This window comes from Prinia subflava, chromosome 1, assembly GCF_021018805.1.
Source record: "Prinia subflava isolate CZ2003 ecotype Zambia chromosome 1, Cam_Psub_1.2, whole genome shotgun sequence".
Lineage (NCBI taxonomy): Eukaryota > Metazoa > Chordata > Aves > Passeriformes > Cisticolidae > Prinia > Prinia subflava.
In genome coordinates this window covers 113208081-113234934 of record NC_086247.1, presented here as the reverse complement: position 1 = coordinate 113234934, position 26854 = coordinate 113208081, and the positions used below count along the sequence as shown (strand labels likewise).

The following is a 26854-nucleotide window of genomic DNA, read 5'->3' as shown; positions in this document are numbered from 1 at the left end:
GCTCCACATAATCATCAATACATTGATTTATACTAGAAGAGTGAAATTAAAATGAAGGTCTATGGCTTAGGATTGTATGTTATTCATATTTTTGTTCAAATATTTTGACTGCATAGTAGTATAACTTCTGGTGAGAGTTAGCTGAACAGAAAGAGGGCTATAATTACACTAGATATCTGTGTAGTTGCACAAGTTTCTCATCCCAATTTGCAGCCTCCTTTCCACACCCCTCAGCTCTTTGGAGGCAAGTTCTTCAGTTCTCTCACAAGGCAAGGACTGTACTGTGGGACTGGCTGGGAACCCAATTCCTACTGCTGCAGTGCTACACCTCTCTGCAGACCTGGGGGAAGTTTCCATCTCAGTGGAGTAAAGCTGTTGCTGTATCCCTTGTAGGGAGATGAAATGTATTGAACAAATTTACAGTTAACATCGGTCCTGTATCCTAATATTTGGATTTAATAGCAGACCACAAGAAGTCTTACATGTATATGTGTATATGATGAGTTAAGAGACTTGTTGAAGCCAAAGAATCTCCAACCCTTGCAGAAAAACTCCCTTTCTAAAAGAAAAGCTAAGCATTTTACCAATCCCAGATTTTGTGTATGTGTGTGTTTGAGTTTTATTTGACAATATTGAGCAGACCATTTTTCTGCAGTACTAGGAGAAGTATTATGATGAGGTAATTCAATGTATTTACCCCTTAGTAAGGACATGAAGAGAAAACTGTCTTTTATAGTGAGTGACACCCTCAAAATGCTTAAATTGGTGTTCATTGTCAACCAGAGAGTCAAAAAGGAAGTGTGATTCTAGATGGAAAAGCAGAGGGACAGTAAATAAGTGGTGTACCATTTCTGTTCCAGTCTCATTGCTGTCATGGGTTACTTCCATGTGTTTTCTGTAGTTAGTCTCTTCACTGAAAGATTTTTCCCAAAACTGTGTTCTTAAGTAAGAGGACATGAGGCATTTAGTACCAAAGAAGCATAAAAGCAAAAAGGCGAAACTACGATTCCCCAGGTTTCATTCAGAGATTAATTCTTTAGTAGAAATGTCTGAAAACTTGTCAGAGTATTACCACACAGAGAATTTGGGAGACTTCAGAATTAATGGTCTGTTTTGAAAGAAAATAAAGAATCTGTATTCATTTTTCTGTAGTTTCATGCCTACCTATAGACTCTATTCTAGGCACCTCCATAGCAAAAAAAAAAAAAAAAAAAAAAAAAAAAAAAAAAAAAAAAAAAGGGAAAAGATTACAATAAAGTTGGGAGAATTAAGTACGTGAGTTTTGTTAATCCTGTGAGCTGATGAAACTGGAAATTTTCTAATTTGGTTAGCTGTTTATTTCTTCTTGTAAGCTAGTTTTCCATGTTATTATCTAAATTGCCACGACATTGCTTCATAGTATTTTATGAGGTGATTTATTGCGGCATGTGATGTCCCCCTGGACACCACTGCAGATAAATATTGCATTCCCCTTGCCCCGGGAAGGAGAACATTTTGTTAAGCCTCTATTATTCTTTGTCAGTAGAGATGAACTCATACAGAAAGCACAGTTTGAATTGCTCAAACAGTGGTGGTTAATTCTTTGTTTTGATGATAAGTATCACTAAATCATGTTACTGGATGATTAGCTTTTCATTTCCGACAGAAAGTCCTACCTGATATTTATGTATAATTTAACATCACGGAGCATCCCTCATGACAAAAAGGTAGGCAGAACCATGCTGTAGAGCAGACAAAGGGGGTTTTTCACTCAGTGTGCTGTGCACAGACAGGGCAGTGTTTTCCCAGACTGGCAGGCTTGCTGACAGGAGGGAAGAGCCATGCTGCACAGCACTACCATCCTGTGTCTGCCTGTCCCTCTTCTGCCTGCCCATCTCATCTCCCTTCCCACCTGCCTCCCCGTGCTGCAAATACAAAGCTCTTTCTTCAGTGAGATCCCTTGCAGCAGGTCAGCCTGCCAGACATTGTTCTCTATTTCCCTTCGTATCTCGATTTCAGCCGCATTTTCCTCATGTGTGCATTCTTCATCCATTTACTTGGTGGATTAAAAAGCCAACGATAGCAAAAGATTGTATCTCCAGTTCCTTCTGTAGCTTTTTAACTGCAACCAGATAAATTTTGACCCTAACAAACAAAAATGACATATATATTAACTGGAAAATATTTATGTGTACTGGTTTCCTTTCTCAGCCTTGTTTGCCTTCTTACATTTGTGCTATCCTTAAAAACAGAAATCAAACAAAATCACATTTTCTAAGAAAATAACAGTGAGAACATTTTTGTCCTAAAAGGAGAAAGTCAGATGAACAGTCAAGGACTCTGCAGTTATAGAACTGATATTGTAGGGTGTTGCTAATAAACAACTGCAGATACAATTTTTAAAGAGGTTTTATTTTTGGTTATCAGTGATTTTTGCTGGTCTTGATAGGTTGAGGTAGATTGCTATTTCTGAATAAGTAGTATCAAAAGTAAACTTCTGCTGGCATAGAAGGGTCACACATGAAAATTTCTCACAACCTAGTACTTATAGAACCTTCAAGGTTTTGGAATATAGTATTCCTGAATCATGTGGACATGATGCAAAATCTGCCTGGAGGTTCACATGTTACTCAGACACTTTTGAAAAAAGCACCCTTTGTGAATTGAACCTTCACCACTTTTTCCGATATTGATTTCACTGTGTCAAAGTAACAATACCTAAAATTTGGCAGTTTCATTGCTTTGCCATGTGCCCTGATCACTCTCCACAGTTTTAATGGAAGACAAGCTCCAAAAGAGTTGCAGCAGTGTGAGTTTAGGTTAAAATTGGCAAAACATTTAATGCACTGATGGTAGTCCAGGCTCAGTTTAGTTAACTATATCTTTCCAAGCACAGTGCTTACTCTTCCGTGTTTGAAACAAGTTTGTATTTCATTACTGCCTCAGGATAAGGATAGATGGATAGTGGTGACAGAATCAAAACATAAACGGGATAAGAGTTATTCTGGAGATTTATGACATTTGCCATATTACTGTGTTTTTCCTGTAGTCCCTGAAGGCTTTGAAAGTTATGGGATACTTTGAAAAACATGTTTATGTGTCAATTCTTGTGTAGACAATCTCGTTTATACTGATAAGGGCATTTGTTCAAAACATTTTGATTCAAATATTTATTACAAAAAATGCATGTACTCTTCCTATTTCAAAGCAATATTTTTAGTGAACCAACAGAAATGCCCTACCCTAATGCTCGAAGTACACACTGGGTTTACACTTATCCTCTTTTATTTGCAAGTAAAACTGTGTGTAGTCACTGTGTATGCACATAGATGTTCATGTCAGTCTGGAATAGTTTCTGCATAATAGCTGGAGAAAGAGTATGCCAGTGGCAGCAGGAAGGGTGCAAGTAGAGCAGCATAGGGAAAAATGTACCACTGATAATGTTAAAGTATGTTGGGGAGAACTTGTGTTCTGAAAGTTTCTCAAGCCCTCATAGCCCTTATAGAAAGGTCAATGTCTTAACAAACACCCTTATTATTTTTTTTTTCTGTTGTCCTTCCTGTGGCCCATGGCTGAATGTAATCTGTCTCTCTTTAAAACCATCAACAAAAACATGCCTTGTTTTATAAGCAGTGTAAAACTCCTAGTTTGATGAGAAGCAAGACTAAGGACTCCAGATTCTTGCCTTTTGATTGTAGTACATGAATGTAGTAGCATAAAAGGTACAAATTGTTCAACTGAAATGGATCAGTTTTCATTTTCTCACTAGCGAGTCTGCTGTTTTGGATAATACCCAAAATACCACAGCAGTTTCAGTGTTTTGATTCCTACACTCTGGAACAAAGAAGTTCCTTGTGCTCCAATCCACGTCCCTCTCCTAAGACGGCTTTCTCTACCTCACGTTTATTGCTCTACCTTTTCAGTAAACAGAGCCAGGAGTCTATCTTGAGTTTGCCTGTTTGAGCGTAAGAAAACAAAGTATGTCCTCAACTGCAGACAGTTGAGTCCTGCCTCCAAGATGAAATGTGAGAATTCAGCTAGCTGGTATGAAAAGTAAACAGGAAATAATCCTTAGAAATTGGAATCTCCAGCAAGTCTTTCAACTTTTAGCTGTGTATTTTTAAGAGATCCTTTGAACATGAACTTACTTGAACTCTTAAGGCTAAAGTGTTTAGAGGTTGAAATAACTAACCAAATACCAATGACTAAGTTCTGCTGAGCAATTTTAATTCCAGTGTTTCCCGAGGCAGAAAATCAAGGACTGCAAATTCTATAACTCTGATAATCAAGACACTAATTGGCAATGTTCCTTTGGGACAGGCAGGCTCACGTGAGGTCACTTCTGGCTCCCTCTCACCCAGCACCTTCTGTACACAGATGTTGTCTCAGTGCTGCCTAAACGGGTTTTGCAGACGTGGGTGAGCATGTGCTTGCTGACCTCCTTTGGTGCCAGGTGTTGTTGAACTGGGGAGAGCACCCAGGACAGAAAAGCAATGCCCAAGCTCAACTTAGACCTCTAAAAGCAAACAGGTGTAAGCGACTCAGCCAAGCTACAGCTCCTACTCAAGTGCAGTGGTTTTTAAGTCTGATTATACAATGCTTCTGGAATCATATCAAAGTATTGCTCCAGTCCTTTGTTCTGCTGTCGTAGATATTAATGTGTGTGCCAGAAAAAGATATATTTAATTTAGATTGCCAACATTTTTTAACACTCTGTTAGAGCCCCCTAGTGAAACTGAGCATTTTTTTGTGATGGCAGCAAGACACACCACATATGGATGCACTTAGAAAACATGGACAGGAGAACCACAAATGTTTCCAGCAGACAAGCCCTTGCATTTGAGGAACTTGTGGTGTGCTGTTTTATCCTAAAAAGACTTCAGAGCGCTAGTAAAATTTTCTTTTCTTTCAAATATGCTACAGATAGCATGAACACTAAATGGATAAACCATCAGTTTGTTTAAAGACTTTTACATTAGTGGAAAAAAACATAATGTCTATGTTTCATATAAATCTATAAACATAAATGAAAAAGATATTTGGAAAAGAAAGTGTCTGACACTAAATTTGAAAGGTTCCCCAGAGTTTTTTGAAGCCAGGAAATTCTGGTTGAGGTTATGGAATACTGATTTCTTTTTAACAGAAAAGATGCAACCTTACCCATCAACCTTCATTGTCAAGAAAAGCCTTAATACAACAGCTGTTTAAAAGCAGTTTCATCAAAGGGGATTTTTTTAAGGTATTTATTAATCAATAGACATTAGAGTACCTTCTATGGAAGAATGTAGTGCATTTTTTAAAAAAAATCAATGTCTAATTTTGCACAAAGCCTGCATTCTGCTTTCACTTTTCCCACTCCATGTACATCACCTAAGAATATCGGCAATACTTAATTTATATAATATTAATATATGTAACATCTCTGTTTTCATGGAGGTTTGCATCTTCATCAAGTTTTAGATTTACACAGTCAAAATCCTGAACATAAATCTGCAAGATTCATATGTTTTGTTTGCCATTTTAAGCAAAAGTTCCTCATTTGGTGGGCACTGGTCAAGTTAGTTACTTACCAGGTAGGTTAGTAAATAGGCAGATTGTGATAGGATCAGGGAGAGTGGTGGACTGTGTAAACAAATGCTATTAATGGTAGGCCAAGAATTAGATTAATCAGTTTGCAGAAAGTAACAGGCTCAGCAGAGTGCTGAATTTAGCAGGCCATCAGGTGTTTTGCCCCATGTGATGCATTCTGGTTGTGCATACATATGTGTGCTGTGAACAGGCTGAGGCATGTGACATGTGTGTTACAGTCCTTTCAAATTTACCCTCTGTCATGAGCCTTTCCCTTATTTTGTGCCTGGCATTGTCTGCTGTCTCGCAGTTGATGCTGATGTTACGCACCCTCCGCAGACAGTGTTCTGCCAGCTTACAGAGGATGTGGGGGTTGTGAACAGAACCCAAGCCTGCTTGTGACAGAGGTGGTCGTGTGGTGGGATTGCCAAACATGCGAGCTCTGGGATGGTGGAAGGGAAAGGCAACAATTTTCATCTGCCACAGACAGCAGAGAGCTTTGAATGTGCTCTGTGGTCTGAGAGCACAGAGGTTTCACACTAGCTGGTGACAAGGCTGGGAATGAGCTCTGGGTGCCTTTCCCATGCTGGAGATTTGGTTCTCATTTCCATGGCGCAGTTAATACAAGATGTTACCAGAGGACACTTCACCAGCAGAAGGGGACCTGGATCCCCTCTCTGCCTCCCACACTCCATGCCCTACCCTGCAGGAAATCAGAATTTCCATTTACAGAGGAAGCATTGGGCAGCTTTGGAGAAGGAAAGAGATTCTGGGGTTCTGCAAGCCCAGAAGAGGATTCTTGAGGAAAGCCTGTGATTTACAACTACAGTAATGCCAGGACCCCACCGTAACTGTGATAACTCCAAAGTAGGATTTAAAAAGAGTGGTACAACCTGTCAAAGCTGTAAAGGTGAATTCTTTTTCATGAAGTATCAAGCCAAGTTTTACACTATTGACAAGATGTCCTTTTATAAACAATTCAGTAGGAAGAAAATCGTGTATGAATCAAGGTTAATTAATTTACTATTTTAAAAAATACGGTATTCATTCGGGGTTTTGTCCCAGAGGCTTCAGCTGGTTTTGAAAGAAAATTCCAAATGGAAATCATGCATACTTGTTCAGTTACAAATGTATTCTATAGCTATATTTATCTTTGCTGCAGCTCCTTTTTGACCTGAGCCTGCCTTTTCTCACACTGGCTGCAAAGAATACGTGTACACTTAGAGCACTTGGTGACAGATACTTTTTCATCTGCCACTGATCAGCTTTTTGACCTTGGAGAAAACATCTTTCTCTCAGGCTTAGTTTCCAGTTTTTCTTTTTTAAAATACCAATCTATTCAGATTATAAAATTGTCATACTGCTAAATAGTTTTTGGTAGAAGTTTGTGAAAAGTCTGGTGGAACAAGATCCTGTCTTGACTGATGCCTCTAAACACATCCTCACAGTGATACTATTAGGATTTTCATGTTAATTATTAAAATAAACCTGCCCCAGCTATGAAAGGAAAAAAAATTGGATCTGATTTTTACCAGTATAAATCAAGAGTTAACTTCACTTAAGAAAATTGAATTGCATAGGTGTGAAACAGCAAGAATTAGAAGAGAATCATGCCTGCAGCAATAAGCTGATGAAGGAGACTCTGGCACCTTCTTAAGACTTAGAACAAAAGCACTTCCATAAATTACTGTTATGTTACACCAACTGTATTCAAGGACCAATTTACATAAGCAGGGGAAACTAGCTAATCTATGTATTACTTATGATTGCATCATGATTTTTCTAGTGCAGGACTTGTGTAAAAAATTATAATAATGTACTCTAAGGACTTAGTGACCAGTTTATAAGATTCAAAATTCCTGTATCCAGGAACCATACAGAATTGGGGAAGAGACCCACAAGGATCATCAAGTCCAGCTCTTCAGTGAATGGCCCATACAGGGGTGGAAACCACAACCTTGGCATTATTAACACCATGCTCTAACCAACTGAGCTAATCTCAGTGGCACGCTACATAATCCCATGCAAAACCTGATTAAATAGTTTGATTTTATGCCTCTTGATAATCCTATCAGGAGGTTTGTTTCAAAACACCTTTGCTCTGAGGCTTAGCACTAAGTTTTTAATTTCCAACCTAAAGGTGCTCCTATTCATTTTGCCTCCATCTGTTCTTGTTCAAACATTCTTCTTACATTCAGTAACTGTTGTCCTTTCTCAGCGTTCCACATTAATTTATAGACAAAAATTTTACCTGTGTTTTCATTTTTAGGCTAACTACGTTAACATCACTTCATTTGCAGTAATGTAAGGATTTTATACTTCTGGCTGCAACGATGAGCCTTCCTTGGATCTATTTCACTTTGAATTCATTTTTCTGGGGCAGCCAATGCTCACAGGATTCAAACCTTTTGTGCAAATAGCGTTAATGCTTCCTTCCCTTCTCTGGGATGACTTTGCTGCATTGTAAAATATCTTCCTTCCCTGGTGCTCATGACTGGTAATGCAGTCATCCTGGAATTCACTGATATATCTAGGTTTTCTCCTTCTACATTTCCAGCAGATGCTCCTACATGATAAAGGAAACCACATGTTAGCCTGATTGACTTGATGAGTTAGTGCCTTGCTGTGTTTAATCTAGTCCTTCCTGTATAGTAGTCTTAATTTGCTACTCTACTTAATGTGCCCTACAACTTTGCAATTTCCCCGAATATTACTGAAGCAAATTATTGAAAACATTGGATGAGAGCAATCCTGATGGAGATTTTACTGACCCTCCCACTGAAGAAGGATAGCTTGTCTTTTAGCACAACATGTTACCATTTACAGTTTAGTTAATCCTTTATCCTCCCCAAAGTTTAGTAATTTCTGCCTGTAGCACTGCTTGAAATACCTTATTGACCTTCAGAGAGTTTAGATCTGCTGCATGTCCTTTGTTGAGAAAATAGGTCATTTTATTTAAAAAAAAAAAAAAATTAGGTTAGCTAGCTCTGTCTTTGATTTATCTATGTTATATCTTCATTAATATCCTTTAGTCCTGGCCACTGGACTTATATGTTCCAGCTCTGCAGTAGAGATCATCCAGTCCTGTTTCCTCAATTCACCTTGAGTTTAGTGACTTCTCTGGGTTTTTCATCTCCTTTGTATTCATTTTTCTGCCCAAACACTCATTCTGTGAGTGTTGCCTCTGCTGTGTGCTGGTTCATGTAGGAAATTGAGATACTGACCTTATTCTGCTGTAGTGTCCTTCTACTGGTGGGGCTCTTTCTCAAACACCTTAATGTGTCCACCATCCACCCTGCATGGCAAGCCAAGCTCTGGGTTGTCCCTTGGTTGTCACTTATCTGTGTAAGAAACCTTTTGTTAGGTGTTTTAATATCATTTACAAAGTCTCAAGTACACTTATAGCCAATCTTATTTCTGGCCTTTAAATGTAGCATATTCTTGCCTTTTTTTCCCTTCCTATCTGTGTTCATTCCTGATAGACTTATTGAGGTGTCTGAGTAAGTGGCTGATAAATTAAAACCTTCTCAACTGTAACTGCTGAAGCATCTTAGTAACATAATTGTTTTAAAATTATTTTTGCAGAGGCAGTGCTAACAATTTATATTTTTATCTCAGTGTGTAAATGTACGCTGTGGTCTGACACCCTGGAAGTTAGAAACATTCAAGATATCATAAGCAGTAGCTTATTATTGAAACTATTGAATGTAGTCTAACAGTATTTGACATTCATTTTTTTACTCTCATAGGTAAAATGTTTTCTTTGCATTTCAAATGTCCTGAGGAAGAATATAATATTGACCTAAATATTGCAGTACAGAGGCAAATCATGCGTATCTTTCCTAAACTGATTTTAGTCCCACTGAAGTGGAGTAATTGCTTAATTATAGTTTTCAGGTTGTAACCTTGTAGCCTTGTTTTCCTCTCAAAACAGTGTGAAATTAGGATTAAGTCCATGCATTCAGCAGTGTTTGCCACAAAGCCTCTTGTTGTGAGTCAGTGGTATCTGCCGTGCTGTTGAGGTTCCAACCTCTTTCTTACATGATTGGGAAAGCAAATAGTGAAATGTAATAGCATAAACACTGAACATTCTTTGGCTGTTTCATAGTGGATTGATGAAGAATGAGTTGTGTAACACAGTAAGAGATCAACAGAATCTGAAGAATTTTGAAGGAGTGTCAAGTTGTTATTTAGTGAAACCACTGCCTTTGGACTACCTGCCAAAGAGATGCACTTCCAGCAGGGTAGGTTCCGTTATCAAACGGAATCTTATTGTTAACAAGATATTGGAAATTAGGGCCTGAAATCTCACTTCTTCTTATCACAGTTTAAATGCAATTTGTTATTTCTTGTTACTGACTACAGCCTCTTGCTAAAGGATATCTTCTGGACAGCCCTTCCCAATGTGTGTCTTTTAAATGAGCTACCTGGGACATTTTGTGATGTCACTGCAGGTGTTGTTGCTGAGGAGAGACCCTGTCTCTAACATCCACCCCAAATCTCAGGTAGCCTTTCACCGCTGCGCTCTTCCGAGCAAGCAATTGAGTGGAAGTTATCTTTTCTCTGTGCCTGGCAAACCATGTAAGCACTTTCCGAAGCAAGAAGACAACTGGGTTCCTCATTACCAGTTGTCTACTTCTGCCTCCTAAAATGCTGTAAGCTCACAGAGCGTGGAGTCCTCGTGTGGGGTTCAGTCTGGGATAACTTGGATGATTACTTCAGCTTCAAGCTGAGGATCACAGGATTGACACCCTGCTACTGATATCCGTGGTGGGACAAGAGGGCTGCATATGATTCACACAGCACACAGCCTGCTTTCAAACAGCCTTTGTACTTCTGCAGTACAGCAATCTGCAAATCATTATGCACCCCCTCTTTGCCCAATCCACACAGGATGTGAGTCTGTGTCAGCTCCCAGCTTGATAGCCTTCCTCTTTAGCACTATCAATAAAATCTCCTGCTTCCAGCTTTGGAAATTACTGGTCTAATGCCTTCCTCTAGCCAAGAGGGTGGGTGTCACATTCACAGATGTCCCACATCTGACAGGGTTGTGGCTAGAAGTGTATTTTCCGAGGGCAGGTAGGGAGAGAGACCTACCCTTGTGGAGCTGGTTCATCCGCACTGCCACAGCTGCTAACCCAGAGTTCAGTGGTCCAGGAGAACAAGCAGTGTTCCAGGAAAAGCATGGTTGTATGCATTCCAGCACTGACATTTCTTCCTGCTGGCAGGCCATGTCATTTTTGTGGAAAAGAGAGGATTGCTCTGGATGTACTTATTTTAAATGAGGATGAAGTGTTTAATGCAAGGATCGTTTCCTGGTGCTTGTCGCAGGTCTTGCTTCAGGGAGAGAAAGGGGTGGACATTTGTTGGGGGGAGTTTGAGTGTTTCTGATAGACAAGCAGATGCAGAACCCCATCTCAGTTATTTATGTGTATGGAAGTAGCAAAGCTGTATTAGCTCCCTCACTAACTCCACTCCAGGTGCAGCAAGCAGGCATTCATCATGACAGCTAAAGCTGTGACAACAGGCCACATCTTGCCCTGGGAACAACACAGGAATAAGAAAAAATTGAAGAGAAAGTCCTATGCAATTCCCCTGGTTTCATGCTGCTTTCTGCAGACAGTAACACCCTGTTCACATCTTCAACTTTCACTTGATATCCAATTTTATAACCCTTTAACCTAAATCTTCACAGGTATTCAACACCTTGGGTGTGTTGGTTCTACCAGGAGATGACTATAAAGCAAATTTTAGGCAGCTGGTTAGAGCATGGTAATGGGGTGGGGGGGAACTGGTCTTTGAAAGGGAGTCCTGGTACTGCTGCTGCTGCCTAGAGAAGAATTATGGCTCAGAGCTCAGATTTGAACTCTCACAGCAAACATACCTTCAATCCATGCCAGTGTTCATGTTAAAAGCATGGACATAGAGTACTGAGAACTCCATGCTAGTTTGGCCCTTTCCTTTGCTTTGCAGTCCACTTTCCAGGGTAGAAAAGCACAACTATTTATCCTTGGATGACAAAGTTCAGGTTTGGCTATAACCCTGACAAACATTTAGCTTGGCCCACACAGGTGATGTGGGCCTGTGACTCAAAGATCTCACATATTTGAGATTCTAGACTTCATACTTCAGTGGAAGGCAACCACGGATGTTTTAGCTGAGATAATATAAATGTACCAATGTGTGTAACTGCATCCATTCAGGAAAACAACATATTGGACATGTGTGCAAGCCAGGTGAACTCATTATAAATGTGCTGTAAGAGAGCTTGGGAAGTTTTAAATGCCACAACTGAAGCAAACTTTCTCACAGTATTCAAAATGGGTACATTTGTTCTTCTTTCTAGAGTTTTACGTGCCATTCAAATCTGTCTTCCAGATAAAATCAGGGGTACAGGTCATGGCTCTGAGAGTGTGGGCTGTGGTAATTAGCAGTGATCTGCTTGTGGTGATATTCTCTTGTTTCGACAATATACAATGTATTTGAATCCTCTCTGAGCTTCTTTTCATTATTTTATTCAACAGACAAGTGAAGGAATAAGTAGAAACATGTCATAAGTGCTGTTGTATCCAGTGAAGTATGAGATTGTGCTTTGCTGTTTCCTTTCATCTATTTGGCCAAGCTGGGACAATATGTAACCAGACATTATGCAATATTTGTTCTGCCTCTCAAAACATGAAATGCTACGTTAACTCTTCTGTGGTGGTAAAATTCTTGTGGGTAAATACATGGGACAGAACTCTTTTGACATTAACAATTCCAATATCCAGTATAAATCATTGGAGCATCACAGGCATTACTTTTGTATATGTGCTGAAGCACGATAGTTTTACTCAAATGTGCTGGTTTCCCTCTGAGAAGTATTTTCTCTATTTCAAAGAAGGCTGTCTATCATTCTGACATGCTCCAAAGTGGAAGCCCAAATGAAACAAACCAGGCAACAGCAAAATCAGCAGAAGGCTGGAATGACTTAAAATCCCAAAAGACTTAAAATCCCAGAAGAGTCTTCTGTCAGGCACACATTTGTACCCTAGGTATCACCACTTAATGAGCTACTGTGAAGTCAGTGAAAACTAATGTGAAATTATTTAATGTCACTGTGAGAGTCCACTTTGCTGACCTCTGAGTTAGGAACTACAGAAAATGTCACGAGCTGCAGCCAACTGTTCATGCCTTCTGCATGATCTGCTCAGACCTTGAAGCAGCTGACCCCTAGATATACCCAAATAGCAAGTTTACAGCAAATACACCTGATCTGAAGTGAAGAGATGAATTACCACCCTTAAAATATAGGACAGTTGCCAGAAAGTTCTAAAATTTTCTCTGCAGAATACGGGGCTTGGAATGCCACTTCCTGAAAGTTCTGATGAATCAGTTCTGATGATTGATATAAGGCTCTAATTTTCCTGAAGATTTTCAAAGGCTTCTGAAATGTTTCTGAAATATTCTAGTTATTGGTGTTGATATTAAATTATATGGTGGTGATATTAAAAATCCTTCCAAGCTGTCTAATTAACTACAGCCATGATTGCTTCTCAAAACCAAAATTAAGTACTTGGTTTGACATATTGCGAGCCCTCTCACACAGGTGGATAATTCTAGCTCCTCAAGGAGTTTTGGTCACCTAGTTTCTCAGTTCAGTGGAGCTGCAATTGAATCACTTCCTCTTAATGGGTGACTTGACTAAGTGGTTTGAAAGTAATTAGCAAACACAGTGGACCCAGTATTCAAGTGTTTGCTCAGCTTCTTATCAGGAACTGCTTATTTCCTGTGGAAAACTGCGGTCGACTTCTCAAGAGATTCGGAAAGCAACTTGTTGCTTCTGCTTCGAAGGAAGCTAATCAAGGAATGGTTGGACCATCCCAGGCATGTTTTGACTTGTGATGAAGTGATCTCAACTGATTCTAAAGGCATTTTCAGAAAGCCTATTCTTTATTGCTATTGGATGTTTCATTTGGTCACTTTCAAGAAAGCAGTAATTGTCTTCTTACAGACGCAGACTATTTTTTATCCACTAATACATTTTAATCTTGGTGCACAGCTGTTAATGGGATATGCTTCCACTCCAGAGCAATTCAGATTGATTTTGTTTCTACTTCAGAAATATATTACAGTAGAGCCACAGTATATAAAAGGGCTCAGTGTGTTGAGATGAAGTAGCCTCATGATATTTGCAGCTTCTAATGGGAGCTCAGTACATTTGGAGCAGAAGTGGTGATTGATTGTCTGGTGCTCAGGCTAATTGATATGGCACTGAGTTAGTCAGAAGCTCTCAGCTCCATCAAAATCACACATGACATTGCTCCTGTGCCTCTTAATATTGACTGGGTAGTTCATATGCTGAAAGCAACATGTTTTGGAGGAGACTTCCAGAGCTGAGTGAATCTTCCTTCAGCATCAGTTACATTCTTTCCAGAAAGGCTTCCTGCCTAGAGTAGCGTTACTCCTCCACTGGAAAGTTTTTAAAGGATGTTCTCAAGTCCGTTTATTTTTAATGGGCTTGGATGTGGTCACTGAGATCCTGTGAGGTCAGAAGAATGGAATGGAAGTGGTCACAGATGACACTTGAGCTATTTCCACAGCTGGATGCACACCAGCCAGAGTAGGCGGTCCTCTGCAGATGAATTAGTTCGTTGAAGTACATGATACAAAACATCTGTTACAATGAGAACAAACAAAAACAATGTGCCTTTGAAGACTGGGATTTGTTGGGAGCTGCTTGCAAGGGTGCTGAATGAGGCAGTTGTCAGAAAGTCAGAAACATTTTTAGGCTTGCCCTTGTGTGAACTAAAGCAAAGCTACATAGTAAAAACACATAAATTCAATTAAACAAAAGACCGTCTTTACCCATATTTTGTTGCACTGATTCCTCATACAGCAGTGGGGAGGCAGAGAACCCCTCTGTACCAAATGTTTTTTTATACCCTAAACCACGTTTAATACAATGGTATAACTCCAGCTGAGTGGCTGTGAAAACATAGAAGCTACAGTGTTACTCTGTCAGTCGTTCCCCTTGCTGTTTTATTACCACCTGTCTTGAAGTGCATTAGACGTTTTTCATTGTCACTGCCACCTGATGACAAATAAAACCTTCAAAATGCTTTTGCTTGAAGGACTAGCTCACAGCTCCTAGCCAGAAGTAGACCTTTCACGTCACCTTAATGAGCCACAGCCATCCAAACATTCCCACCTCATTTTACTCTTACAAGGCAGTTACTTTTGGCTGCCTTTGATTTTGTTTCTCGCAGTTGAGCTGGTGAGGAAGTAGGAATACTGAGATATTTATGGAGTAAACAAACATGCTGTGTGTATTAAGACTGAAGACAAATCAATCAAAGCCAGGTCTTTATCAGTTATTATAGGGCAGCATTGTTCTCATGGACAGCCTAAAAAAACCACAACACTCCTAATACATTATTTCAGCCATGGTAATGATGAATTAGATGCAGGTATACATCAAAGCATTGGTTCCCCTCTTTTTTTTTCCTTTTTTCCTAAATTGAGCATGCTAACTGTCACACAGATTTGATGGATGAGAATCGTGTCCTAGATACATAATAGGAAAAGGTTGCACTACCACAAAAATGCTCCCAAAGAGGTTTGGGTACCCAGTCTGTGTAAGCACATTAAATAGGCAATAGTAGTAAAAAATAAAATAAAAAACTAAATAGAAATTATTACTTTAGATCAAGCATGTGGTAGGGATTTGTGATTTTGGACCTGGAAATCTTTTAGTTCGTCCCCTGCCATGTGTGCACAAGGCTTCTAGGTTTTTTTAAGGCTCAACAACTGAAACAGGAGCTTGTGTGAATCTCATGGGTGTCAGATAGGCCACTGGGAGTGGGCCTCTTTTGTGGCTTTCCATCTGGGATCCAGTGGTGGGTGTCAGGAGAGGTGAGAAGCTGCAGAGGAAACAAAGTTAAACAAGGTTCTTGTATAGTTCAATTGATTCTGGTTTATGCCTTCCTGATGAGCAGGGCGTCTGATTGTATATGTAGTCATAATTTATTATAGCTGTACAAGACAATTATGTTAATCTTACTTTTATTTCCTAATATTCTTTGATCTCATGCACATCAAAGATGTAAAATTTTAGTCTTGTTGGTAATTAGCTAGAAAGCAAATATGTTGTCTGTCAGTACAGAGGATACAAAGCACAAGAAATTGTCCTGGGGGAGTCTAGATTCTAGACTAATTTTTTTTCTCCTCAGATTTTTATTTCCCTTTCATCAGTTCCCTCAGCCATTAAATAAATGTACTGGAAGTAAACTTTGCCATTGTGAAATTCATTCAGCCTATTAAACCACCTAGTCAGTCAGTATGAATCCTCAGTTGAGGAGAAGCAGTTTGGTACATCAAACAGAAATGAACATCAGTGTTTCCCAAAGTTGCAACAACCCCTTGCGGTCTGTACTGACGAAGGTTTCACGCTCACTTGCTGTTAGTTATAAGCAGGCACAGGCTAATGCTGTGCACAGTTCTCATTTGATTCACCCATTATAGTCCAAAGGCTTTGATTTCTAACTTGTGATTACTGCTCTGGTCAAGAACAGCAAACGAGGATACGCTAAATTATTTGGCTCTGCAGTTACTCTTCAAAGCTGTCTTTCTGGAAGGAGAAAACACACAGGGATTATTCTGCAATTTCTGCAGTGAATCTCTGCATCAGTTCTTTATGCCTCCAGCTGGTGGATTTATACATCGCAGTTTATTCTGGGGATTGACCCCTCCCTCCACTTTTGTTCATGAATTGCAAAGAGATCATTATCTTCATAAATTTGTTTACAGTCCAAAACTTCCATATGAATAATTTATGGCAACATTTCAGCCTAAGGATCCTTCTCAGTGTGCATAACAAGTATTTATTAGATGGTTTCTTACTGGAAGTTTTTATTAGACTTGATTCTTTCCTGTTCCAAGGTTGATTGTCCTTATCTTTATTAATTACTTCAGCTTCTAGACAAGATGGCTGTCTTGACAGAAAATAAAATTTTGTTTCTTGATTAAACAAGTCTGCAGGCAGCATAGGGCCACAAAATTTACGATTGGATTACTGCAAAAAAAAAACCCCAAAATCACTGAATTACAATCTGAATCTCAAAACAAGAGCAGAATCATCTCTGCTAGAGATAATTGAAGAAAATCTGTCTGTGGTATAAAAATCTTTTGGATACCTGCATAGTAATGTACAGCTTGGCAACTGTCTCAGAGGATTAAAACAATGTGAAATCCTGGTAGCATTCAAGTTGATGACAAAACTGTAATTAATTTCAGCAGGGCCGGGATTTCAAGCCAAATTTTTAAGATCTGTGCATTACTGTGATTGTTGAATTGTGGACGTTTGACCCATTGAAATTGCAAACAGCTTCTGCTAAAATTTTTGCCTCATCTAGTTCCCTCTTCAAGCTGTGCACTTCTGCATTGCTTCCCTGAATTCATTATCATTTGCAGTGACACTGAACTGAAACACCAGGAGACAGTCCTTCATGATGCTGCAGGTCCTCAATAGTGACAGAAAATACCACAGGAAATACTACCAGAAAACCATTTCATGTACTTTTCAGTCCCACAAGTGGATTTTCTGTGTGCCTGGAAAGGTCGCTGCAGAACAGAAATGTGGCTGCCAAGAGGTTGGTCTCTACTGCAGTTTATCAGAACATCTGCTGTTAGTTATGATGCATCTTTTGATGTCAAAGACCAAACAAGGGTTTGTTTGGTTTTTGGAGGAAGGGGGTTTCACATATAATGAAGATTCACAAGCATGCAGTGCACGGAACCCAGCCCTCGAGTCTCTGTCACTCTGGAATTAATTAGAGCACTATTTTTCTATCCACACAGCTCTCAACAAAAGATGGGAGTATTAGCCATTTGCCTATCATCTCATTCCTATTTATCTTCCTTTAGATGTTTCTTGTTTCCTTTACCTCTGAGACTACCCTTTGCCTCTGGCTAGGACTGACACGACTATTACATATATAATACTCTGTGGATAATAAAATTTGGCTTTGTGGGCAGAATCAAATAATAGCTCTAAAACTTGTCTTCAAGTGAAAATGTGCAGAGGGAGAGGGTAGTGACATGGAAAAAGTTGTGAAAATGTTGTTTTGACTCCACTCTCAGAGAGAACTTAGGGAGCTGGGAAAGGGTGAGAAGAAGAACAAAGACAAAATAATCTCCCTGTTTTCATTTCTGGGTTATTGAACTAATTTTAAGCTTTTTTTTTTTTTCCCTTCAAATTTAGATAAATTCTGAAATGACTTGTCATTTTGAAATATGGTGGAAACATTGCTTTTTGACAGCTCCAATTTTTTCATTCTTTTGGTCACAATTATGTGCCAAGTGTGACCTGGATTCACAGGATGTTTTATTCTCCCTCAGAGTTTTGGTTTTTTTTTCCAGAGAATTTACTGTTCATCTCAGCAATATATGTATACCATCCAGCTGGCCTTCTTTTCTCTAGCCTGCTCTGTGAATTGTTCCTCCAAAGCATCTTCTTACCATTATGTAAGAGACATCTTACTGAACTCATGGCAGCCTCAGCTGCCTGATCAGTGCTGCATAGAAGGCTGATCATTCTCTTTGGGTCACAGACTCACTCTGGTGCATTTACCACAGCAGTGACTCACCAGCTGACTCCTCTCTGGCTACAGAGCAAGGTGCTTTCTGTTGTCTGAGACATTTTCAGAGCAGTATTTGGTAGCAGGCAGTTCCCATCAGTTGCCTTGGAGCCTGAAGAATTTACTTCAGGTAGGGCTTAGAAAACTACTTTGAAAAGCTTGAACTGCTCTTTTTTGGCTCATTCCTGGAACCTCTGAAATTACTGTTGACCACAATGGCAGTTAATTTTATATCCAGAGAAAATAAACATAAAGATTTTTTTCCAGAGAAAACCTTTAAAAGGTGTTTTCCAGAACACCTTTACAATACTCAAATAGATGAAAGAAATTCAAGAAAGCTGCCAAAAAAGTTTTTTTGATTTCGGCCTAAACTTCTGCAAATCAGACGGTGTGTGGAAACCACAAAGTCACAAAGAAGTAAAGAAGATCTTTGTCATATGTCAGGGTCTGACTGCTTGCTGTGCATTCACGTGGACTAGTACACAGTGGCTGGTAGGAAATGGTGGTATACAAAAAAGAGCTATAATAAATCGAAGTTTTTTGTAGAGATTACTGCAGCATGTATAGATAAGTGTAAACTGGAGCTCCTTACCTGATTTACTCCAGTAAATTCATTTAGAGAAAACTGAAGCACAGACTTTGTCTTCATTTGTCCATGTTGCTTTGGCAATTCCTCTGAAACTGGTAGTGTGATGGCATGGGTCTTCACTAGCATAGAGAAAGGAGCAGTCTTTGGTGGTTACCATCCCTCTGATAAAATTGAGTGACCTGAAAAGACCCAGTAGCCATGGGCTGGTGGCAGCACCCTCTGTAGACGGAGCAGCATGCACGACAAGGACCATGCAAGTCTCTATCTTCTGTGTCATCAGTGCTCTCCCCCTTCAAGCTAACCTGTGGAGATGCAGCCCCCTACCCTTCCCAACCCTTGGGAAGGCTGTTGGACACCACCAGTCCCAGTGATGTTTCTCTGTGGGCAGCTGATACCTGAACATAACTGAGCAGCTGCTGGCTAACTTTCAGTCCCAGCAATGACCGAACTTGGTGACCCAGCACTGAGACTCCCTGTTCTATTACCAGGCCCCTAAGCCACTCTGTTCCACCCCCCCACCATGTACTTTCAACATATTTAACATGTTACAGCTGTGCTCACTGCTATACAATAGTTAAGAGAGCTGCCAGCATTTCCAGTATGAACTCGTATTTTAAGGATAATAACTCAGCTGTAAAAATGTGCTCTAGGCTGAAACTTTATAAGGAAGATTTCTGCCCAAGAGTGACTTTATCTGGAAGAAAACAAAAGGGAAAATATATCAATTTAGTCATTCTTAATCAGTAAAGATATATTAAAAAGAAAGTAGAGTAATCCTTGCTGGATCGCTTACTTTCTCTCCTTTCTAGCTTAATAATAGCCAAAACCTGCATCTTTCTGAACTTTTCATGTCTACTTCGTAGACTTGTTGAATCATTTTCACACTGAATATTTACTAGGTTGCTTTTAAATTGCTTTTCCTCAATATGTTCATTTGCTTTTAAAAGATAATGGAATGTGGAGTGAAGTAGACTCGAGTTAGCCATCTTCTCTTATTTATTTCAAATCTGCTCCGTATGAATCAAGAATGAAAATGTGATCAATTTGGATTGGTATATGTAATCAGAACCACCTGTTCTCTTTGGGCCTGCAGTGGTGGTGACCCAAGATGTACCCCCAGTCTGAACACTCATGGACCTGGGAAAGTTCAGATGTAGATCCAGACTCATCCCAGAACCCTGACAACAGACCAGCTCCTGAGTCCTCTATATATCACACAGGGTTTAAAACACTTTGAGGTCTTTGGTAGAAGGAAGACTTATAAATGTTAAGTGTTTACTCTTGACATCAACTGGTGTCACTGGAAGTACCTTAAAGTCAACAAGAACTTAAAATACCTGTTTTTTACTTAAAATATCTGTTTACCGTCTTTAGACTCCATCTTTTCTGACTAGTGACACATACTGAGGGCTTGAATTTGATTTTATCTATATGATTTGTGCCTCCATGGATCTGGATGTGGTTACCTTCGAAGGACGTGCTCTCTGCTTGCTGCCATCAGCTTTACTGGCCTCTTGAGGTCTCATGCATCTGGGAGGGAAGTTTTAGGTAACGACACTTTTCTGCAGCCACGGTTTGTCCAGATTGTGCCTGTAGTCTCAGTTGTTCAAAACAGTGTATGAACTGCAATACTGTCATTGGGAGTATCATCCAAAGCTGGGGATGGATTGTCCAGGAGCAGCAAAAGCCAGGTGTTGGTGGCATTTTGCTTGTAGAGAGTCCAAGGAGCAACTGGTCTGGAGTTTTTAGTCAGAAAAATCACACTTAAAATTTGTAAAGGCACGAGGGAGGCATAGTCTTGTGTTAGTTTTAATGATGGAATATAAGGTAAGAAGGCAATGTTGGAAATATGTGCCTCAGCCTTGGATTTGAGGTCTGTCACAAAGTACTATGAAAACTGCCAGTTTTCACCAGTCAAAGGACAAATCACAATGCAGAATGGAGTGGATTCCATCCGTAGCCTCCCCTAAGGAGTTAAAAGTCCAGAAAATGAAATGCAATTTGGGATCTGGGGCAGAACATACAGGCTGTGAAAATTTTGGGGTTTAAATGAGAGGAAAGGCAGGCTGGAATAGCTTTCTTTCCATAACTGTATGGGAAAGGGCTTTGTTTAACATTACAGGTTACAAATCTAACAGAACCTGACAGAGAGATGGATTTCTGTATTTGTCCTCTCTAATAAGGGCACAGTTTTAGTTTTAAAGATTGGTATGAATCACTGTGATCTAGAACTGAATTGGTACATAACATGAACAGTGGCTTAGTACAAGATTTCCCAGTCTATCTTCTTCAGGTCTAAAATCTATTATTGAACAGAAGCATATCTTTAGAAAAGCATCCCTACTCACCCAGGATTTCATTTATTGCATCTTCTGCTATCTGCCTTTCCTAATAGGTAGGATAAGAAGGATTCTTGTGAAGATTATGTGCATATTACTAGTCCTCATCAGCTTTCCAGAACTTTTAAATTTGAAAAATTGTATGAGGAGGGAAAGGACATAATTTTTAGACTCTCCATACCTTTAATCTTCCTTTGTACAGGAGCTGCCAACAAGGAGTTGAGACAGGCAGCAGATGACAGTGCACCATAGTGTATCCTCATGGAGGATGGACATTGTGCTTGTGGCTGAGTTCAGGAGTGATACAGCAACATTAACCTCAGCAGTTCAGGGTGGCTTTCCCACCCACCCCATGCAGCTGTGTGGCCGGATTACATGGCAGCCCTTACATCAGCGTGGCTCTGAGAGTGCAGCCTAGATTTGGGCTTAGCCTAGGAGTTAGCTCTGATGTTGAAGAGTTGCCTTTGGCTTGACGTTGGAAGGGCTGACACAAGGTCCAGGAGCAGCTGTGTGAAGCTGCCTTATTTGTATTGTCCATCACTAATAAATTCACATCTTACGTGCTCTCATGTCACCAACCTTCTCTGTACCTCGAGATAAAAGCACAAGCCTCTGGAGGCAAAATTTCCTGTCAAGCATTTTCCTTGGTTTAGGAGCATGTTTGCCTGAGTAAAATAAAATTAGTGAGCATTTTCAGGCAATAACAGAAGTTTGTCCTCATTGCTTATTAAATGTTGCTCATCAACAAGAAGTTTAAAAACCAGTCACTGTTGCTCTTAGTTTCCTTTGCCGTGATAAATCCTGCACTGAGAGTTTCAAACATTAAAGAAAACCTTTTCACATACTGAAAAAATGTTGTGGCCTGAGTGGGTGTAATAGAATTGGCAGTACAATTTGTCTTCCCATGTGTAATTTTGTGTGTGCCTATATGTATGTGTAAAATCAAACTATTGAGAATACAAATATGACATCCTTTTTGAAAGCTTCATTTGAACCCAGTAAGACAAGGAAGTGAAAACTTAGGCTAAAGACTGGTGCTGGCTTGTATTTTAGTCGTATGGTTTGATAATATCCATTTATTACCTTGTTAGAACTAGGACAGGCCATTAAGTGAATTTTCACACCTGGTTGCAGGCAAGAAGGGAAGGAATACAACAGAACTATTTGAGGGGAAGTATTATTTGGATTTAACTTTAATAGATGAAATTCCATTCCGATGATAAGAAAAACTAGTCCACAGAAAAGAGACTCCTGAATCCCATTTACTGGGATGGCACATCAGCTGCTGGGAGACAGTGGAGGAAGGAAGGATTTAATCCACATCAGAATATATATATATGTAAGAATATAAACAGAGTGAAATTGCTTGTTTTGACATAGACTGAAATCTTTCTTTTGTGAAATCTGATAGTGGGAAGGGAAGGAGAAGATTTGATCTGTGTATTACAGTAGTTATGTCCCAGGCAAATTACCACCTTTGTGTTTCTTTTTTGTCTTCCGGGGATGCTAAACCCTATTTGAGAGTTGTGAGGATTCTTTTGTTCGTGGTGGCTGTTCTTGACATAACAAAAGCACTGATACGTGGAATGGCTACATAAAGCCATCATACAGCCAAGTGCATACTCATAAGCTGAAGAGCAGGAAAAAAAGCAAATGAGATTTTCATTCCCTTCTAGTACTGCCTGATATAACACATTTATTAACTGGTACAATGCTGTTTCAGGTATTGCTTTATTTGTGCACACAGTTACTAATATAAAACTCATCCTATTGTATCAACTGTCTTTTCTTTATGTCTGGATGTTCCCATTTCTAAATCTTTTTAGTCTGCATTTGTACATGTAGGCTAGTATCTGCACATTATCAAAAGCTGTATTTCAAACTAGGAGAAAGGAAATACAAGGCAAGAAGGACAGTGGGAAAGAAACCATCAAAAAAACCCTTGGCTATTGTTGTAAGAAAGGTGAAGCCTACACAAGGGTCACCTTTGTTCTTTATTTACCACACTATATTTGGATTCTTAATCCTTTAAAACCAGTTGCTTCTGGGCAGTAACTCTCTTGGACCTATGACATATACTTTCAGCTGAGGAAAGAAGTTCACAAACATACAGCAAAAACATAAGAAAGGGAAAGCAAATATGCCCGTTGCTCCTAGGAGGTTCAACAAAGTTATGACGGCGATGTCAAATAAGAATTTGAATTTATGCCCAAGATTCAAAATATTACCTGTGAACTCATGGTTTAGTATTCAGTACAGAAGCAGGGCTCAGCACTGATGAAGGTGTGTATCAGGTTTGCCTATTCCAAAGTTAAAGCTGCTTTAATTTAGTGGAGGGTTTGGGCTTCTTGCTCGCTTTACCACATTTTTAGCAAGCTTTTGAAATCAACAAATTAGCAAGCTAATCAAATCAAATCCTAACACTTGCAGAGTATACATTTTTAACTGTACTTTGCTGATCTTCTTCACTATAATCAAATCATAATTTAATCTCTGATAAACTGCCAAATGTCACGACAATTGCTACCTTTTCACTGAGAAAGGGAAATAAGTTTTATTTTGTTTTGGAATATCAACAAGTATTCCCAGAGAGCTGATGACAGAGGATTTCAAAGCTACCTTTCATCTTCCTGCAACAGTCATAGGAGTTTGGCCCTTACCAGAGCCAGTTTGGAGTAGTTCAGTGGACTCATTTCTGACAAAGGGACCTGGGTTTTTTTGCTTCCTTATGGAGAAACCCAAGAAGATCAGACAAGTCAGACTAGTCAGAACAGTAAATCAATTGAAATATGCCCATCATTTGTTCTGTGTGCAGAGAGAGTGTATTTATCTGCAAAAAAGCATGCACATTGATTTTTTTCATATTAATTCTTGATAGATATGTCTGTCTGATAAGTATATGGCATCCTTTCACTCAGCTTAATAAAACCTCAAGAAACAACATGTTCTTGATAACCTAAAGACATTCCCTTGGTAGCAGGGTAATACATTTTCAGATGGAATGGTCTGGTGTTTATATGTCTGCACAAGATATCTGTAAACAAATTTGAAAAGTAAGTTTCAAGTTGAAAAGTAATTTGTAAAGTTTGTTGGCTTTACATTGGCCAGTATTTACGAAGCAGAATTTGTAAGTATGGTTAACTTGTTAAAACTTCTTAAATAAAGGAAAAGTAAACTCTAAAATAAACAGATGCTTACTGTAAGCTTTAAAAACTATTTGTTCAGCTGGTATTTTCCCCGTAAGTCCAAAATCAGTATTGGAACACTTAAATAAAATAGAAGCCTTTAATGCTGTTCATTATTGGAGAAAGCTGTGACTAACTAATCCATCCTCCCACTGGACCCTAAGTGCATCTCTCAGCTAGTGAACTCTCCATTCCTAAAGCCTCCTAACACACTTTTTATTTCTGATGTCACTTTCCCACCCTTCAAGAGACAAAAGGTGGCATAGGTCTTTGCACCAACATAGACTTGTTCCACTGATGCTTTTAGATATTGACAAATACTTAAAGATATTTTACCTCATATAATAAACTGTATTTGGTGTCCTTCCTGTAATTTGAGTTTGTTGCCATAGAGGGGATGTGCAGTGTTCATAGTTAATGAGCCAGGCTTCTCTGCTTGTAAGTGATAACTATATTCTGAAATACATACATTAATTTGTTATAAGAAAAGTACCTTCATAAAGCTTAAAGCATTCTAAAACAGCAAGGTGTTTCAAATAAAGTAAATAAAAACGAGGAAATCAAATCTTCATGTCAGCTTAAGTTTATCAAATTGTTGCAAAAAACAAGCAGGTCTGTATCATTATTCCTTACCATTTGCCCTGTTAATTTCTTTTAAAACCACTCTAGCATTGACACAATTGTAGGACAAATGATATGCTGAGACTATCTTGCCAAATTTAAAAGTCGTTATAATAATCAGTTTCTTGTTTCTTGGGAACAACAACAACAACAACAACAACAACAACAACAAAAAGGTAATCATGCTGAGGCAACAGGGCACCAGGAGAGATCTAAATAATTGACAAGCCAAGTACTTTTTTTGGCAAAGACAGTGGCAAAAACCTCATGATAATTTCTTCTACAGGTTTTTTGCAATTAAACTGGGCCTTGAGTAATAGTTTGCTATGTTAAGATGCCTTTCTATACATTTATGAACTCAGTAAAATCAGACATCCAAACAGATGAAGATGAAACAATATGTTTGATGTAACCTTTGCCGGTAACCAACTGGATGTTTATCAGCAATTACATATTATAGGCTGAAAAGAATCAAATTACTTTTAATATGATGGCAACATCTGATGCAAGACATTTTTGTCTTCTACAGCTAAATAAATTGAATATGAATGGACTTGACAGCCTGTATTATGAAAGGCATTATGGTCTGGAGACTGCGTGTCGCCCTAACAACCAGACGATATTTCCTTAATTAAGTATAATTTCTTTCCTACGTGATCACAAGAAGATTCTGAACTGGTGAATTAATGATCTGGGAAATGCATCTAATTCTCTGCTCTAGGTAACTGTCAGCTTAAAACATGTTAAGCTGTCTTAGGAAGGCTGCAAATACTTGATTTGTTTTCCCAGCTTCTTTTTTCTAGCATATTATATGGCATATATTTAGGAACAGGAATATATTTATTTCCTATTTGAAAATGATATGTTTTCTGTCTCTGAACAATTTTTTTGTCCTTGATATATTTTCTCTCCAGTCCATATTTTTTTAATAGTTTGTTTGCAATACCTGTCCTGCTTACTTACTTGCTGAAAGACATTTGCTCTCAGACTTTTCCATTCTGTGTCTGGCAGTTGCGTTTCTTACACTAAACCATAAGACTTCCTTTACCACTGCCCCTTCTTCATTTCCAGGTTCCTGAATTTATATCCAGGAATAGTTATCAGTCTGACAGATATGTAATCACAGCAAGTTCCTCCAACCATACTTTTGCAATAAGCATCTTTTCACAGGATTGCATCCAGAGGGTTCTTGAGGATCGCCAGTGAGGGAGACTCCACAACCTCTCTAGGCAACCTAGATCCAGTAAGGATCACCAGCATAGTGAAGTTCTTCCTCAGGAACATCCTAAGCATCAGTCTCTTGCCTGATTGCTTAGCAACACTGAGAAGACCCTGGTTCCGTGCTCTTACACCTTTCCTTGAGTTGCTTACATACACTGACACCCTCTGATCATCCTCATGTCCCTCCTCTGGACCCTCTCAAGTAGGTCCACATTCTCTTTATACTGGGGCCCCCCAGAGCTGGATGCATCTCTCAAAGTGGGATCTCAGGAGTATGGAGAGGAGAGGGAGAGTCACCTTCCTTGACATCACGAGTGGGAGCCCAGTTTGCCTGCCATGGAAAGCCCTGAGGCAATTCTCCACGTGTTAGCCTTAAAGGAGAACACTGCTTGTAGAGGGAACAGAGAACAGTTTATCAGTTGACAGATTTAATTTGAGCGCATATGGTTTGATAGAGTAAAAATGCTGATCACCCTGAATGTAGAGCTCACAATTTCCTATCATAACCAAAAAGTGCAGATGAAGTCCAAACCCTAGGACCTCATCTGGCTGCATGGTATCCGAGACCACTGATTTCAAAAACAAAACAGGAACATTATTTTTTCGTTGCGCATGGCTCTTCTTCAGACTCTTGCACTGAAGCTGCTATGCAGGAACTGCTGGATGGACTGAATGGGTGTGTGCCCCACAGATTTGCTTTTAGACTCTTTTACCCAAAGGGAAGATTTCACTGTG

General features: G+C 39.3%; 1 protein-coding gene and 1 long non-coding RNA gene across 8 annotated transcripts in view; one reads left to right on the top strand and one right to left on the bottom strand.

Moving 5' to 3' along the window:
* RBMS3 (RNA binding motif single stranded interacting protein 3) overlaps positions 1 to 26854 on the top strand; it is a 706117-nt gene that overhangs the window by 638570 nt on the left and 40693 nt on the right. The gene's annotated exons all lie outside the window — the stretch shown is intronic.
* On the bottom strand, positions 5275 to 11623 carry LOC134556331 (uncharacterized). Its single transcript, XR_010081650.1, has 3 exons — positions 10645 to 11623; positions 8772 to 8888; positions 5275 to 8113 (listed from the first exon to the last, which is right to left on the bottom strand). It is a non-coding gene; the product is annotated as an uncharacterized LOC134556331 (long non-coding RNA).